Source organism: Cherax quadricarinatus, chromosome 50 (genome assembly GCF_038502225.1).
Source record: "Cherax quadricarinatus isolate ZL_2023a chromosome 50, ASM3850222v1, whole genome shotgun sequence".
NCBI lineage: Eukaryota > Metazoa > Arthropoda > Malacostraca > Decapoda > Parastacidae > Cherax > Cherax quadricarinatus.
Window position 1 is genome coordinate 31,458,279 of NC_091341.1, and position 15,066 is coordinate 31,473,344.

The 15,066-nt window shown below is 45.4% G+C and overlaps 1 protein-coding gene across 1 annotated transcript in view; it reads left to right on the plus strand.

The window, feature by feature from the left end:
• Positions 1-9,487: 9,487 nt before the first annotated feature.
• The window catches only part of LOC128695504 (zinc finger protein 271), an 88,337-nt gene continuing 82,758 nt past the window's right edge, over positions 9,488-15,066 (plus strand). Inside the window, exon 1 of the mRNA XM_053786189.2 lies at positions 9,488-9,643. The gene's annotated coding sequence lies outside the window, so the exon portion shown is untranslated. The remainder of the gene's footprint in view (positions 9,644-15,066) is intronic.

A 15,066-nucleotide genomic window follows, 5' to 3' on the forward strand; every position in this document is an offset into this window, starting at 1 on the left:
TCCATCCTGTCATTTTTCTAGCAGATGCGATTGATACAATGTTATGGTCCTTGAAGGTGAGATCCTCCGACATAATCACTCCCAGGTCTTTGACGTTGGTGTTTCGCTCTATTTTGTGGCCAGAATTTGTTTTGTACTCTGATGAAGATTTAATTTCCTCATGTTTACCATATCTGAGTAATTGAAATTTCTCATCGTTGAACTTCATATTGTTTTCTGCAGCCCACTGAAAGATTTGGTTGATGTCCGCCTGGAGCCATGCAGTGTCTGCAATGGAAGACATTGTCATGCAGATTCGGGTTGTCATCTGCAAAGGAAGACACGGTGCTGTGGCCGACATCCTTGTCTATGTCGGATATGAGGATGAGGAACAAGATGGGAGCGAGTACTGTGCTTTGTGGAACAGAGCTTTTCACCGTAGCTGCCTCGGACTTTACTCTGTTGACGACTACTCTCTGTGTTCTGTTAGTGAGGAAATTATAGATCCATCGACCGACTTTTCCTGTTATTCCTTTAGCACGCATTTTGTGCGCTATTACACCACACTTGTCGAAGGCTTTTGCAAAGTCTGTATATATTACATCTGCATTCTTTTTGTCTTCTAGTGCATTTAGGACCTTGTCGTAGAGATCCAATAGTTGAGACAGACAGGAGCGACCTGTTCTAAACCCATGTTGCCCTGGGCTGTGTAACTGATGGGTTTCTAGATGGGTGGTGATCCTGCTTCTTGGGACCCTTTCAAAGATTTTTATGATATGGGATGTTAGTGCTATTGGTCTGTAGTTCTTTGCTGTTGCTTTACTGCCCCCTTTGTGGAGTGGGGCTATGTCTGTTGTTTTTAGTAACTGTGGGACGACCCCTGTGTCCATGCTCCCTCTCCATAGGATGGAAAAGGCTCGTGATAGGGGCTTCTTGCAGTTCTTGATGAACACAGAGTTCCATGAGTCTGGCCTTGGGGCAGAGTGCATGGGCATGTCATTTATCGCCTGTTCGAAGTCATTTGGCGTCAGGATAACATCGGATATTGTTTCAGACTATGGAACTATACTCTTCTCCAGACTGAGGGACTCACCACCTCAAAACTTTAAGGGTGATGGACTGATTACATCGTCTTCAAGTATCTGTTACCACAACCGCTTTCTCTACAACACACACAGATTTAATCAAGTCCGATTAGATCTCGCTTACCTCAGAAAGAACATTCTACACAGTCTAGACCAAGACCACAACAATCACTGGTCACAGCTCATACTACAAGCGGACAAACAGCGTATTAAAAACAAAGCCTTCTGGAACTTTATCAAAATAATCAGAGGCACCACTCCCACCAACAAATTTAAACACATCACCCACAACAACACACACATCGCAGACCCGCAGGCTGCTACTAACATCTTCAAACACATCTGGGAGAACATCTTCCACCCTCACCCACCCCACCCTAACGCTATCCAACACATTCAGAACATAGAACACTGGAACACTACACACACATACGAAACAACACCAGACAGCCACATCCATCTGGACTCTCTTACCTCCTAGCAAGAACTTGACATTCCTTTCACCAACACAGACGTTAAAACTCTCCTCAGACACCTTCCTCCCAAGGCCCCTGGTGCCTCTGGCCTAAACCATATTATCCTGAAACACCTTCCTGACTCTATCATTACTGCCTACACAAACCTCCTCAATGCCTCCCTTGCCTCTGGATACTTCCCTTCCCTCTTTAAAGCTGCTACTGCTATCCTCCTTCCTAAACCCAATAAAGACCACTCTGACCCTAGAAACTATCGCTCTATCAGCCTCCTCGAAACTTTAGGAAAACTCTTTGAAAAACTCATCAATCATCGCCTTCGCAGATACCTGGAACACAATTCTCTGCTTTCTGATGGCCAGTTTGGCTTCAGAACACAAAGATCCACACAAGATGCCATTAACATCATTCTCAACTACATCCACATAAACACAAAGCAAAGAAACAGGACAGCCCTGGTTGCAAAAGACGTTGAAAAAGCTTTTGACACTGGCACGAAGGGCTCAAGTACAAACTCTGCACTAACTTTAACCTGCCTGTCACTACTCGGCTGTTACTCTGACTACTTCACACTAAATGCCAGAGTACCCCAGGGATCTGTCCTCTCCCCTACCCTCTACATTTTATACATTAACGACATTCCAACACCTGTATACCACAACTCCATTACACTAGCCTATGCAGACGACATTACACAACTTATCACTCATGCTAATACCTGGAGTTTACCTGGAGAGAGTTTCGGGGGTCAACGCCCCCGCGGCCCGGTCTGTGACCAGGCCTCCTGGTGGATCAGCGCCTGATCAACCAGGCTGTTGCTGCTGGCTGCACGCAAAATAGATACACTCACACAAAACACAAAATGAGGTCGACAGGATAGCCATCTGGGAACAAAAATGGAGGATCAAAACCAATGCAGCTAAATCCAGCATTACGTATTTTAACTACAGGAAACGTGTGTTGTGATAGAAACACAGGCCTTATCTCTAGGCTTTATTGAACATAGAATCTTCATAGTACTTCTGCAACAACAAAATATAATGACTAGTACATCTAATAATGGCTTCTACAGGGATGGTGGTGTCTTGCATATGTCAAGAGAAAAGTTATAACTACAGGCCACATATTTAAACTCACCATGTAATCTGCATCACTGATAAATGGATATAGTAGGAGAGAATCACACACCATGTGTTGGCGCCCATGACACACACCAAACTGTTGTTGTTGTTAAGGGCCCCAAGAGGTGGTGCAGTATTATCCTGCTGCTGCTCCCCACAGGACCAGTATCACTACAATCTCCCCCTTCTAAAATATCAGACAGTAATCTCCCAAACTGTTAGGTGGGCGACGTACACATCCCGACCTTCATAGCCCTTGAGCCTCTTCACCAGGTTCGATATTTTCCAGCGGGGTTTGATTAACTGCTGGAGCAGAATCCTCTATTTCCATAGGGGTAGTCTCAAGGGGCTTTCCAGGAGAAAACGAAGCATCTTTCACATCTATTGGTGTATCTTGAGATTCCACACTAATAGGGATTTCAACTGGGGCTAAATGTCTTGTAGATACTGTAGTCTCTTCACCATTTTGGTAGCGAATGTGGGCGTAATGTGGATTAGCTTGCAGGAACTCTACCTCTTCCACTAAAGGATCCGTCTTGTTCATCCTACGGTGACTCTTCAGGAGAACGGGTCCAGGATGACATAACCAAGTGGGCACGGAGGCTCCCGTAGAGGAACGACGTGAATAGTTGAGGAGTCTTTCATGAGGGGTTGCATTAGTAGCTGTGCACAGCAGTGATCTAATAGAGTGAAGAGCATCAGGTAGGACAGTTTGCCAGTGTTGAACAGGTAGATTGCGCGACTTCAATGTCATTGTAACTGCCTTCCATATAGTACCATTGAACCGCTCCACTTGACCATTGCCTTGAGGGTTGTAGCTTGTTGTTCTGCTGCAGGCAATACCTTTGCTAGCCAAAAACTCCTGAAGTTCGTTACTCATGAACGAGGATCCCCTGTCTGAATGGATATAAGCTGGCATACCAAAAATAGAGAACAACTGTGAAAGACAACTAATAACAGTTGAAGCAGCCATATTTGCACAGGGGAATACAAAGGGAAACCTTGAATATTCATCTACTATGTTAAGGAAATACCTATTCTGATTTGTGCTCCTTTGAGGTCCTTTGAAATCTATATTCAATCTTTCGAAAGGCTGGGTGGATTTTATGAGATGAGTCTTCTCTGGCTGATGAAAGTTTGGCTTGCACTCTGCACATACTCTGTGTGCTCTGATCACTTGTCGCACATCTTCCACTGAGTAGGGCATGTTCTTTGATTTGACAAAATGGTACAGGCATGTAACTCCTGGGTGACACAAAGCCTTGTGGAGAGCTGAGAGTGATTGCAAATCATGACATACTGCTCCACAGTGGGACCTAGAGAATGCATCAGGTGAGATGTTCTCTTGACCCGGTCGGTACAGAATATCAAAGTCATAACACGATAGTTCCATCCTCCAGCGTAATATCTTGTCATTCTTTATCCTACTTTTGTGCCTCTTGTCGAACATATACATCACGGACCGTTGGTCAGTCCTTATGGTGAAATGTCTACCAGTTAAATAATGCCTCCAGTGGCGAACTGCTTCTATGATGGCCTGGGCTTCCTTTTCTACAGCAGCATAACATTTCTCTGATCCTTGAAAAGTTCTCGAAAAGAAGGCTACTGGTCGTCCTGCCTGAGATAAGACTGCAGCAATGGCAATGTCAGATGCATCCGTTTCCACTTCGAATGGTAGGGACTCATCAATGGCTTGAACTACTGAGTTTTCAATGTCCTGTTTGAGAGTATGGAAAGCGGCTTCTGCTTCCTTTGTCACAGGAAATGTGGTAGCACTCAATGGGTGGACTTTACTTGAATAGTTGTAGATCCATTGTGAGTAATAAGCAAAGAGACCAAGAGTTCTTCGGAGTGACTTTTTGTCTTGAGGCATTGGAAGTTCCCGTAGAGGTCGTAGTCGTTCAGGGTCTGGGAATATTGAACCTCCTTCCACTACATAACCAAGGATGCTAAGCCTTTTAGTTGAAAAAGTGCACTTTTCCTCATTGTAACTGATATTTTTCTTCTTGGCGGCTTCCAAAAACTTATCAAGGTTTGCATCATGTTCCTCCTGGGTCTTGCCACAAATGGTAACATTATCTAAATACGCGTAAGTTCCCATGAGTTGCTCTTCCTGAATGAGTGAATCCATAATTCGTTGGAAGCAGGCTACCCCATTGGTGACTCCAAAAGGGACTCTGGTAAACTGATACAGGCCATCACTAGCCTGAAACGCTGTGTATGGTTTATCTTCATTCCTTATAGGGACTTGATGATAGGCACTCTGTAGATCAATTGTGCTAAACACATAGTACTGAGCAATTTTGTTCACTGTATCGTCAATTCGAGGTAGAGGGTACCCATCAAGAAGTGTAAATTTGTTGATTGTCTCAGAGTAATCGATAGCCAGTCTCCGTTTCCTATAACCATCTTTAACAACAACAACCTGTGCACGCCAAGGGGAATCACTCGGTTCTATAATACCCTCCTTCAGCAGCCTCTGAGTTTCTTTCTCAATGAACATCCGATCCTCATAAGAATAGTGGCGTGACTTAGCTGATATAGGATGGCAATCCGCGGTAAGATTTGCAAACAGCTTTGGTGGGTCTACCCTTAAAGTGCTAAGTCCACAGACAACAAGAGGAGGCAGTTCACCTCCATATGTTAAGGTGACACTACCATGCAGCTTCTGAAAGTCCTGACCAAGGATAACATCAGAGCACAGTTGTGGCAGAATAGCTAAATGTACATCTTGATAATCCTTTCCATTAACCCTGAGATTTACCTTACAAAACCCTAAGGTCTGAATAGAGAGATGTTGATGCCATGGAAACGGTACCTGATGAGTGATGTAGAGTCAAGGAGAGCCGTTTAACTAAGTCAAGGTTGATGAAACTCTCTGAGCTGCCACTATCAATAAGACCATCTACTTCTGTTCCTTTGATGAATACTTTCACAACTGCCTTTGACAGTGAATTTGGAGTAGCCGCAGAAGTCACTGTTGCTAGAGTCGCATGATCACTGGAATGTGTGGAGGCACTAGCTCTTGTTGATGCATTAGCACGACATACTTTAGCAAAGTGACCTTTCTTGTGGCATTTATGGCACATTGCTTCACGAGCAGGACACTTTGGACGTGGATGTCTTGAAAAACCACAAAAGAAACACACCGTACCTGCTGCTGCTGTCACTGAGGCAGGTTCCACAGTAACTTCATTGCAAGAGTCTTGGTCAGGAATTGCAGCACTTACTCGAGAAGGCTGAGTGGTACTGTATACTTCAGAATTCTTCTGGGCTGAATGTAGAGCCCTTGCCTGGTCAAAGGCAGCGGCTAAGTCGAGAGTTTTATTCTCCAATAAACGCTGCCTTATTATTGGTGATTGCAGGCCACTGATAAAAGCATCCCTGATGGACTCTTCACAATACTGAGCAGCTGTCACTGCTTGGAGTTTACCTGGAGTTTACCTGGAGAGAGTTCCGGGGGTCAACGCCCCCGCGGCCCGGTCTGTGACCAGGCCTCCTGGTGGATCAGAGCCTGATCAACCAGGCTGTTGCTGCTGGCTGCACGCAAACCAACGTACGAGCCACAGCCCGGCTGATCCGGAACTGACTTTAGGTGCTTGTCCAGTGCCAGCTTGAAGACTGCCAGGGGTCTGTTGGTAATCCCCCTTATGTGTGCTGGGAGGCAGTTGAACAGTCTCGGGCCCCTGACACTTATTGTATGGTCTCTTAACGTGCTAGTGACACCCCTGCTTTTCATTGGGGGGATGGTGCATCGTCTGCCAAGTCTTTTGCTTTCGTAGTGAGTGATTCTCGTGTGCAAGTTCGGTACTAGTCCCTCTAGGATTTTCCAGGTGTATATAATCATGTATCTCTCCCTCCTGCGTTCCAGGGAATACAGGTTTAGGAACCTCAAGCGCTCCCAATAATTGAGGTGTTTTATCTCCGTTATGCGTGCCGTGAAAGTTCTCTGTACATTTTCTAGGTCGGCAATTTCACCTGCCTTGAAAGGAGCTGTTAGTGTGCAGCAATATTCCAGCCTAGATAGAACAAGTGACCTGAAGAGTGTCATCATGGACTTGGCCTCCCTAGTTTTGAAGGTTCTCATTATCCATCCTGTCATTTTTCTAGCAGATGCGATTGATACAATGTTATGGTCCTTGAAGGTGAGATCCTCCGACATGATCACTCCCAGGTCTTTGACGTTGGTGTTTCGCTCTATTTTGTGGCCAGAATTTGTTTTGTACTCTGATGAAGATTTAATTTCCTCATGTTTACCATATCTGAGTAATTGAAATTTCTCATCGTTGAACTTCATATTGTTTTCTGCAGCCCACTGAAAGATTTGGTTGATGTCCGCCTGGAGCTTTGCAGTGTCTGCAATGGAAGACACTGTCATGCAGATTCGGGTGTCATCTGCAAAGGAAGACACGGTGCTGTGGCTGACATCCTTGTCTATGTCGGATATGAGGATGAGGAACAAGATGGGAGCGAGTACTGTGCCTTGTGGAACAGAGCTTTTCACCATAGCTGCCTCGGACTTTACTCTGTTGACGACTACTCTCTGTGTTCTGTTAGTGAGGAAATTATAGATCCATCGACCGACTTTTCCTGTTATTCCTTTAGCACGCATTTTGTGCGCTATTACGCCATGGTCACACTTGTCGAAGGCTTTTGCAAAGTCTGTATATATTACATCTGCATTCTTTTTGTCTTCTAGTGCATTTAGGACCTTGTCGTAGTGATCCAATAGTTGAGACAGACAAGAGCGACCTGTTCTAAACCCATGTTGCCCTGGGTTGCTGAAGTGACAGTCCTTACCTAAAATTTTCAGTGCTTGAAAGTATTCCTCTAAGGATTCATCAATCTGCTGGCGGCGAGTTGCAAGGCGATAGCGTGCAAAGATTTCATTTGTAGGTTTAATATACTGAGACTTGAGGGTTTTGATAGCATCTTCGTAGGTATTACACTCAGAAATAGCCTCATATATCTTAGGTGACACAAAATTGATGAGCAGACTTAGTTTATCTAGATCTTCTTTAGGAAGGGCTCCCAAGAAGTTTTCGAAAGTCTTAAACCAGTGCTTCCATTCCTGAGCAGCCGTTGATAAGCCGGGGTCACAGTCTAGCCTCTCAGGTTTCAGTAAACGCTCCATGTTGTGATGTAGTCTAGCGCAGGATCACCACCAGGCAGCCCAGGATTCTATGTTCAATAAATTGTTGTGATAGAAACACAGGCCTTATCTCTAGGCTTTATTGAACATAGAATCTTCATAGTACTTCTGCAACAACAAAATATAATGACTAGTACATCTAATAATGGCTTCTACAGGGATGGTGATGTCTTGCATATGTCAAGAGAAAAGTTATAACTACAGGCCACATATTTAAACTCACCATGTAATCTGCATCACTGATAAATGGATATAGTAGGAGAGAATCACACACCATGTGTTGGCGCCCATGACACACACCAAACTGTTGTTGTTGTTAAGGGCCCCAAGAGGTGGTGCAGTATTATCCTGCTGCTGCTCCCCACAGGACCAGTATCACTACAACGTGATCCTCCATTACCTGTCGAGCTCAGAACAGCTGACACCCGCACTTACATCCCCATCACACAATCTGTCACTGTCCTTGGCGTTAATCTTGACTACCTTCTTCGTTTACTCGGACACATTCACTCAAGGCATGCAATAGCTAGTAAGGCTCTTGCGGGCCTCTACAAGCTGAAACATGCCTCTTAACGCTCCAAACTACACCTCTACAAATCCCTAATACGTCCTCTGATAACTTACTCACCTCTAGCCCTCTCTCTTGCAGCAAAAACAAACTTAAACTGCAGCGTGTCCAGAACAAGGCGCTGCGCTGGGTGCTTGATATCAGATGGGAGGACTTCGCCACAAGCGAGTCTCTCCCTGCTCAATTAGACATCCCTGCGCTAAATCTGTACAGGAAGACGCTCAGTGACAGACAGATTGACAAACTTGAGACACGACATGACTACTGGACCTCTCTCCTTGACGAAGACATTCGCAGACCCACAAACCAACACAACTTTTTCTACTCCTTGCATGATCCTGCTCCTAACCCTATTTACAAATAACCTTGGATTCGCTGACAGGTACCTTCTATGACAGGTACCATTCTCTGACCCACGTTCGCCTTAGCTTTTGGGTTAAGACATGGCTCAGTTCTACACTCCTCTCTAGCGCTAAACGTCGCATGTCCCTTCCTCCCCGCTCACCCCACCGATGTCCCAACAGAAGAGGCTGAATTTCTCTTCCCAATATCTGTCCCACGATCGCCTTCGCTGCTGGGTTAAGCCCTGGCTCTATTTCTACGACTAAGAACACTCCTCTCCAGCACTATTCTTCGTCTGTCCCGTCTTCCCCGCTCATCCCATTTGGGATCTTACCTGAACTTTCGTTCGTTCGTTCGTACTTCAACTCCATATTGTTTCAGATTATGGAACAATACTCTTCTCCAGACTGGGGGACTGACCAGATTACATCGTCTTCAAGTATCTTCTGCTTCTATCAACTTTTCTGTACTCGACTGAAGAAGCCTACTGTGTAGACGAAACGTTTCAAAATAAAGATACCTAACTGTTGCATATGTGTCTTACCAAACAACCTGTCGGTATTTTATACCATTTTAATGTTGGTGGTGGTGGTACTGGTGATAATGATGATGGTGGTGGTGGTACTGGTCGTGGTGGTAATGATGATGATGGTGGTGGTACTGGTGGTGGTGGTAATGATGGTGGTGGTAAAGATGGTGGTGGTACTGGTGATGGTAGTAATGATGGTGGTGGTGGTGGTAATGATGGTGGTGGTAATGATAATGGTGGTGGTACTGGTGGTGGTGGTGCGCCAGTGTTAGCTCAGTTGTTGTTGTAAACATCAGCAGCAGCACTGGTGGTGGTGATGGTGACATTGGATGTTTCTCCTGCTATATAATCTCTGGCTGGAGTTAGATCAGCAGCTGTGTTATTGACCAAGCAGGTGAGAGTATAAGTTAGTGTTACTGCTGGTGGTGTGAGTTAATAACAGTGGTGTGAGCACCACTACACACACTTGTTGGCACCACCAATAATATTCTCAAATAACTAAGTTAATTCACCTATAATTATATACAATAACAGTTAAACAAGTTGTGGTTGATAACAAGTGTCATATATGGTAAGATATATGTTGGCTTGTAGCCTCAGTCTGCTACATTGTAGTAACACCATGTGCAGGCTTGTAGCCTCAGCCTGCTACATTATAGTAACACCATGTGCAGGCTTGTAGCCTCAGCCTGCTACATTATAGTAACACCATGTGCAGGCTTGTAGCCTCAGCCTGCTACATTATAGTAACACCATGTGCAGGCTTGTAGCCTCAGCCTGCTACATTATAGTAACACCATGTGCAGGCTTGTAGCCTCAGCCTGCTACATTATAGTAACACCATGTGCAGGCTTGTAGCCTCAGCCTGCTACATTATAGTAACACCATGTGCAGGCTTGTAGCCTCAGCCTGCTACATTATAGTAACACCATGTGCAGGCTTGTAGCCTCAGTCTGCTACATTATAGTAACACCATGTGCAGGCTTGTAGCCTCAGTCTGCTACATTATAGTAACACCATGTGTTGGCTTGTAGCCTCAGCCTGCTACATTATAGTAACACCATGTGCAGGCTTGTAGCCTCAGTCTGCTACATTATAGTAACACCATGTGCAGGCTTGTAGCCTCAGCCTGCTACATTATAGTAACACCATGTGCAGGCTTGTAGCCTCAGCCTGCTACATTATAGTAACACCATGTGCAGGCTTGTAGCCTCAGCCTGCTACATTATAGTAACACCATGTGCAGGCTTGTAGCCTCAGTCTGCTACATTATAGTAACACCATGTGCAGGCTTGTAGCCTCAGTCTGCTACATTATAGTAACACCATGTGCAGGCTTGTAGCCTCCGTCTGCTACATTATAGTACCACCATGTGTTGGCTTGTAGCCTCAGCCTGCTACATTATAGTAACACCATGTGCAGGCTTGTAGCCTCAGTCTGCTACATTATAGTAACACCATGTGCAGGCTTGTAGCCTCCGTCTGCTACATTATAGTAACACCATGTGCAGGCTTGTAGCTTCAGCCTGCTACATTATAGTAACACCATGTGCAGGCTTGTAGCCTCAGCCTGCTACATTATAGTAACACCATGTGCAGGCTTGTAGCCTCAGTCTGCTACATTATAGTAACACCATGTGCAGGCTTGTAGCCTCAGCCTGCTACATTATAGTAACACCATGTGCAGGCTTGTAGCCTCAGCCTGCTACATTATAGTAACACCATGTGCAGGCTTGTAGCCTCAGCCTGCTACATTATAGTAACACCATGTGCAGGCTTGTAGCCTCAGCCTGCTACATTATAGTAACACCATGTGCAGGCTTGTAGCCTCAGCCTGCTACATTATAGTAACACCATGTGCAGGCTTGTAGCCTCAGCCTGCTACATTATAGTAACACCATGTGCAGGCTTGTAGCCTCAGTCTGCTACATTATAGTAACACCATGTGCAGGCTTGTAGCCTCAGTCTGCTACATTATAGTAACACCATGTGCAGGCTTGTAGCCTCAGTCTGCTACATTATAGTAGTTAGGTAAGACACATATGCAACAGTTAGGTATCTTTATTTTGAAACGTTTCGCCTACACAGTAGGCTTCTTCAGTCGAGTACAGAAAAGTTGATAGAAGCAGAAGATACTTGAAGACGATGTAATCAGTCCATCACCCTTAAAGTTTTGAGGTGGTCAGTCCCTCAGTCTGGAGAGCATTGTTCCATAGAATGAAACAATATGGAGATGAAGTGACAGGATGGAGCCTATTTATAGCGCCAACAGGTGAGACGTAGGTCACTAGGAGAGGTAAGAACTCAGGGACCTGACCTCCCAACATCTGAGTTCTTACCTCTCCTAGTGACCTACGTCTCACCTGTTGGCGCTATAAATAGGCTCCATCCTGTCACTTCATCTCCATATTGTTTCATTCTATGGAAAAATGCTCTCCAGACTGAGGGACTGACCACCTCAAAACTTTAAGGGTGATGGACTGATTACATCGTCTTCAAGTATCTTCTGCTTCTATCAACTTTTCTGTACTCGACTGAAGAAGCCTACTGTGTAGGCGAAACGTTTCAAAATAAAGATACCTAACTGTTGCATATGTGTCTTACCTAACAACCTGTCGGTATTTTATACCATTTTAATGTTCTACATTATAATAAAACCATGTGCAGGCTTGTAGCCTCCGTCTGCTACATTATAGTAACACCATGTGCAGGCTTGTAGCCTCAGTCTGCTACATTATAGTAACACCATGTGCAGGCTTGTAGCCTCCGTCTGCTACATTATAGTAACACCATGTGTTGGCTTGTAGCCTCAGTCTGCTACATTATAGTAACACCATGTGCAGGCTTGTAGCCTCAGTCTGCTACATTATAGTAACACCATGTGTTGGCTTGTAGCCTTAGCCTGCTACATTGTAGTAACACCATGTGCAGGCTTGTAGCCTCAGTCTGCTACATTGTAGTAACACCATGTGTTGGCTTGTAGCCTCAGTCTGCTACATTATAGTAACACCATGTGTTGGCTTGTAGCCTCAGTCTGCTACATTGTAGTAACACCATGTGCAGGCTTGTAGCCTCAGCCTGCTACATTATAGTAACACCATGTGTTGGCTTGTAGCCTCAGCCTGCTACATTATAGTAGCACCATGTGCAGTCTTGTAGCCTCAGTCTGCTACATTATAGTTGTATAGTAACACCATGTGCAGGCTTGTAGCCTCAGCCTGCTACATTATAGTAACACCATGTGCAGGCTTGTAGCCTCAGCCTGCTACATTATAGTAACACCATGTGCAGGCTTGTAGCCTCAGCCTGCTACATTGTAGTTATATAGTAGCACCATGTGCAGGCTTGTAGCCTCAGTCTGCTACATTATAGTTATATAGTAGCACCATGTGCAGGCTTGTAGCCTCAGTCTGCTACATTATAGTTATGTAGTAGCACCATGTGCAGGCTTGTAGCTTCAGTCTGCTGCATTATAGTAACACCATGTGCAGGCTTGTAGCCTCAGCCTGCTACATTGTAGTAACACCATGTGTTGGCTTGTAGCCTCAGCCTGCTACATTATAGTAACACCATGTGCAGGCTTGCAGCCTCAGCCTGCTACATTGTAGTAACACCATGTGTTGGCTTGTAGCCTCAGCCTACTACATTATAGTAACACCATGTGCAGGCTTGCAGCCTCAGCCTGCTACATTGTAGTAACACCATGTGTTGGCTTGTAGCCTCAGCCTGCTACATTATAGTAACACCATGTGCAGGCTTGCAGCCTCAGCCTGCTACATTGTACTAACACCATGTGTTGGCTTGTAGCCTCAGCCTGCTAAATTATAGTAACACCATGTGCAGGCTTGCAGCCTCAGCCTGCTACATTGTAGTAACACCATGTGTTGGCTTGTAGCCTCAGCCTGCTACATTATAGTAACACCATGTGCAGGCTTGCAGCCTCAACCTGCTACATTGTAGTAACACCATGTGTTGGCTTGTAGCCTCAGCCTGCTAAATTATAGTAACACCATGTGCAGGCTTGCAGCCTCAGCCTGCTACATTGTAGTAACACCATGTGTTGGCTTGTAGCCTCAGCCTGCTACATTATAGTAACACCATGTGCAGGCTTGCAGCCTCAGCCTGCTACATTGTAGTAACACCATGTGTTGGCTTGTACCCTCAGCCTGCTACATTATAGTAACACCATGTACAGGCTTGTAGCCTCAGCCTGCTACATTGTAGTAACACCATGTGTTGGCTTGTAGCCTCAGCCTGCTACATTATAGTAACACCATGTGTAGGCTTGTAGCCTCAGTCTGCTGCATTATAGTAACACCATGTGCAGGCTTGTAGCCTCAGCCTGCTACATTGTAGTAACACCATGTGTAGGTTTGTAGCCTCAGCCTGCTGCATTATAGTAACACCATGTGCAGGCTTGTAGCCTCAGCCTGCTACATTGTAGTAACACCATGTGTTGGCTTGTAGCCTGAGTCTGCTGCATTATAGTAACACCATGTGCAGGCTTGTAGCCTCAGCCTGCTACATTGTAGTAACACCATGTGTTGGCTTGTAGCCTCAGCCTGCTACATTATAGTAACACCATGTGCAGGCTTGTAGCCTCAGTCTGCTGCATTATAGTAACACCATGTGCAGGCTTGTAGCCTCAGCCTGCTACATTGTAGTAACACCATGTGTTGGCTTGTAGCCTCAGTCTGCTACATTATAGTAACACCATGTGCAGGCTTGTAGCCTCAGCCTGCTACATTATAGTAACACCATGTGCAGGCTTGTAGCCTCAGCCTGATACATTGTAGTAACACCATGTACAGGCTTGTAGCCTCAGCCTGCTGCATTATAGTAACACCATGTGCAGGCTTGTAGCCTCAGCCTGCTACATTATAATAACGCCATGTGCAGGCTTGTAGCCTCAGCCTGCTACATTATAGTAACACCATGTGCAGGCTTGTATCCTCAGCCTGCTACATTGTAGTAACACCATGTGCAGGCTTGTAGCCTCAGCCTGCTACATTATAGTAACACCATGTGCAGGCTTGTAGCCTCAGCCTGCTACATTGTAGTAACACCATGTGCAGGCTTGTTGCCTCAGCCTGCTACATTGTAGTAACACCATGTGCAGGCTTGTAGCCTCAGCCTGCTACATTGTAGTAACACCATGTGCAGGCTTGTAGCCTCAGCCTGCTACATTGTAGTAACACCATGTGCAGGCTTGTAGCCTCAGCCTGCTACATTGTAGTAACACCATGTGCAGGCTTGTAGCCTCAGCCTGCTACATTGTAGTAACACCATGTGCAGGCTTGTAGCCTCAGCCTGCTACATTGTAGTAACACCATGTGCAGGCTTGTAGCCTCAGCCTGCTACATTGTAGTAACACCATGTGCAGGCTTGTAGCCTCAGCCTGCTACATTATAGTAACACCATGTGCAGGCTTGTAGCCTCAGCCTGCTACATTATAGTAACACCATGTGCAGGCTTGTAGCCTCAGCCTGCTACATTATAGTTGTATAGTAACACCATGTGCAGGCTTGTAGCCTCAGCCTGCTACATTATAGTTGTATAGTAGCACCATGTGCAGTCTTGTAGCCTCAGCCTGCTACATTATAGTAACACCATGTGTAGGCTCGTAGCCTCAGTCTGCTACATTAGTAACATCATGTGTAGGCTTGTAGCCTCAGTCTGCTACGTTATAGTAACACCATGTGCAGGCTTGTAGCCTCAGTCTGCTACATTATAGTTGTATAGTAACACCATGTGTAAGCTTCTAGCCTCAGTCTGCTACATTATAGTAACACCATGTTCAGGCTTGTAGCCTCAGCCT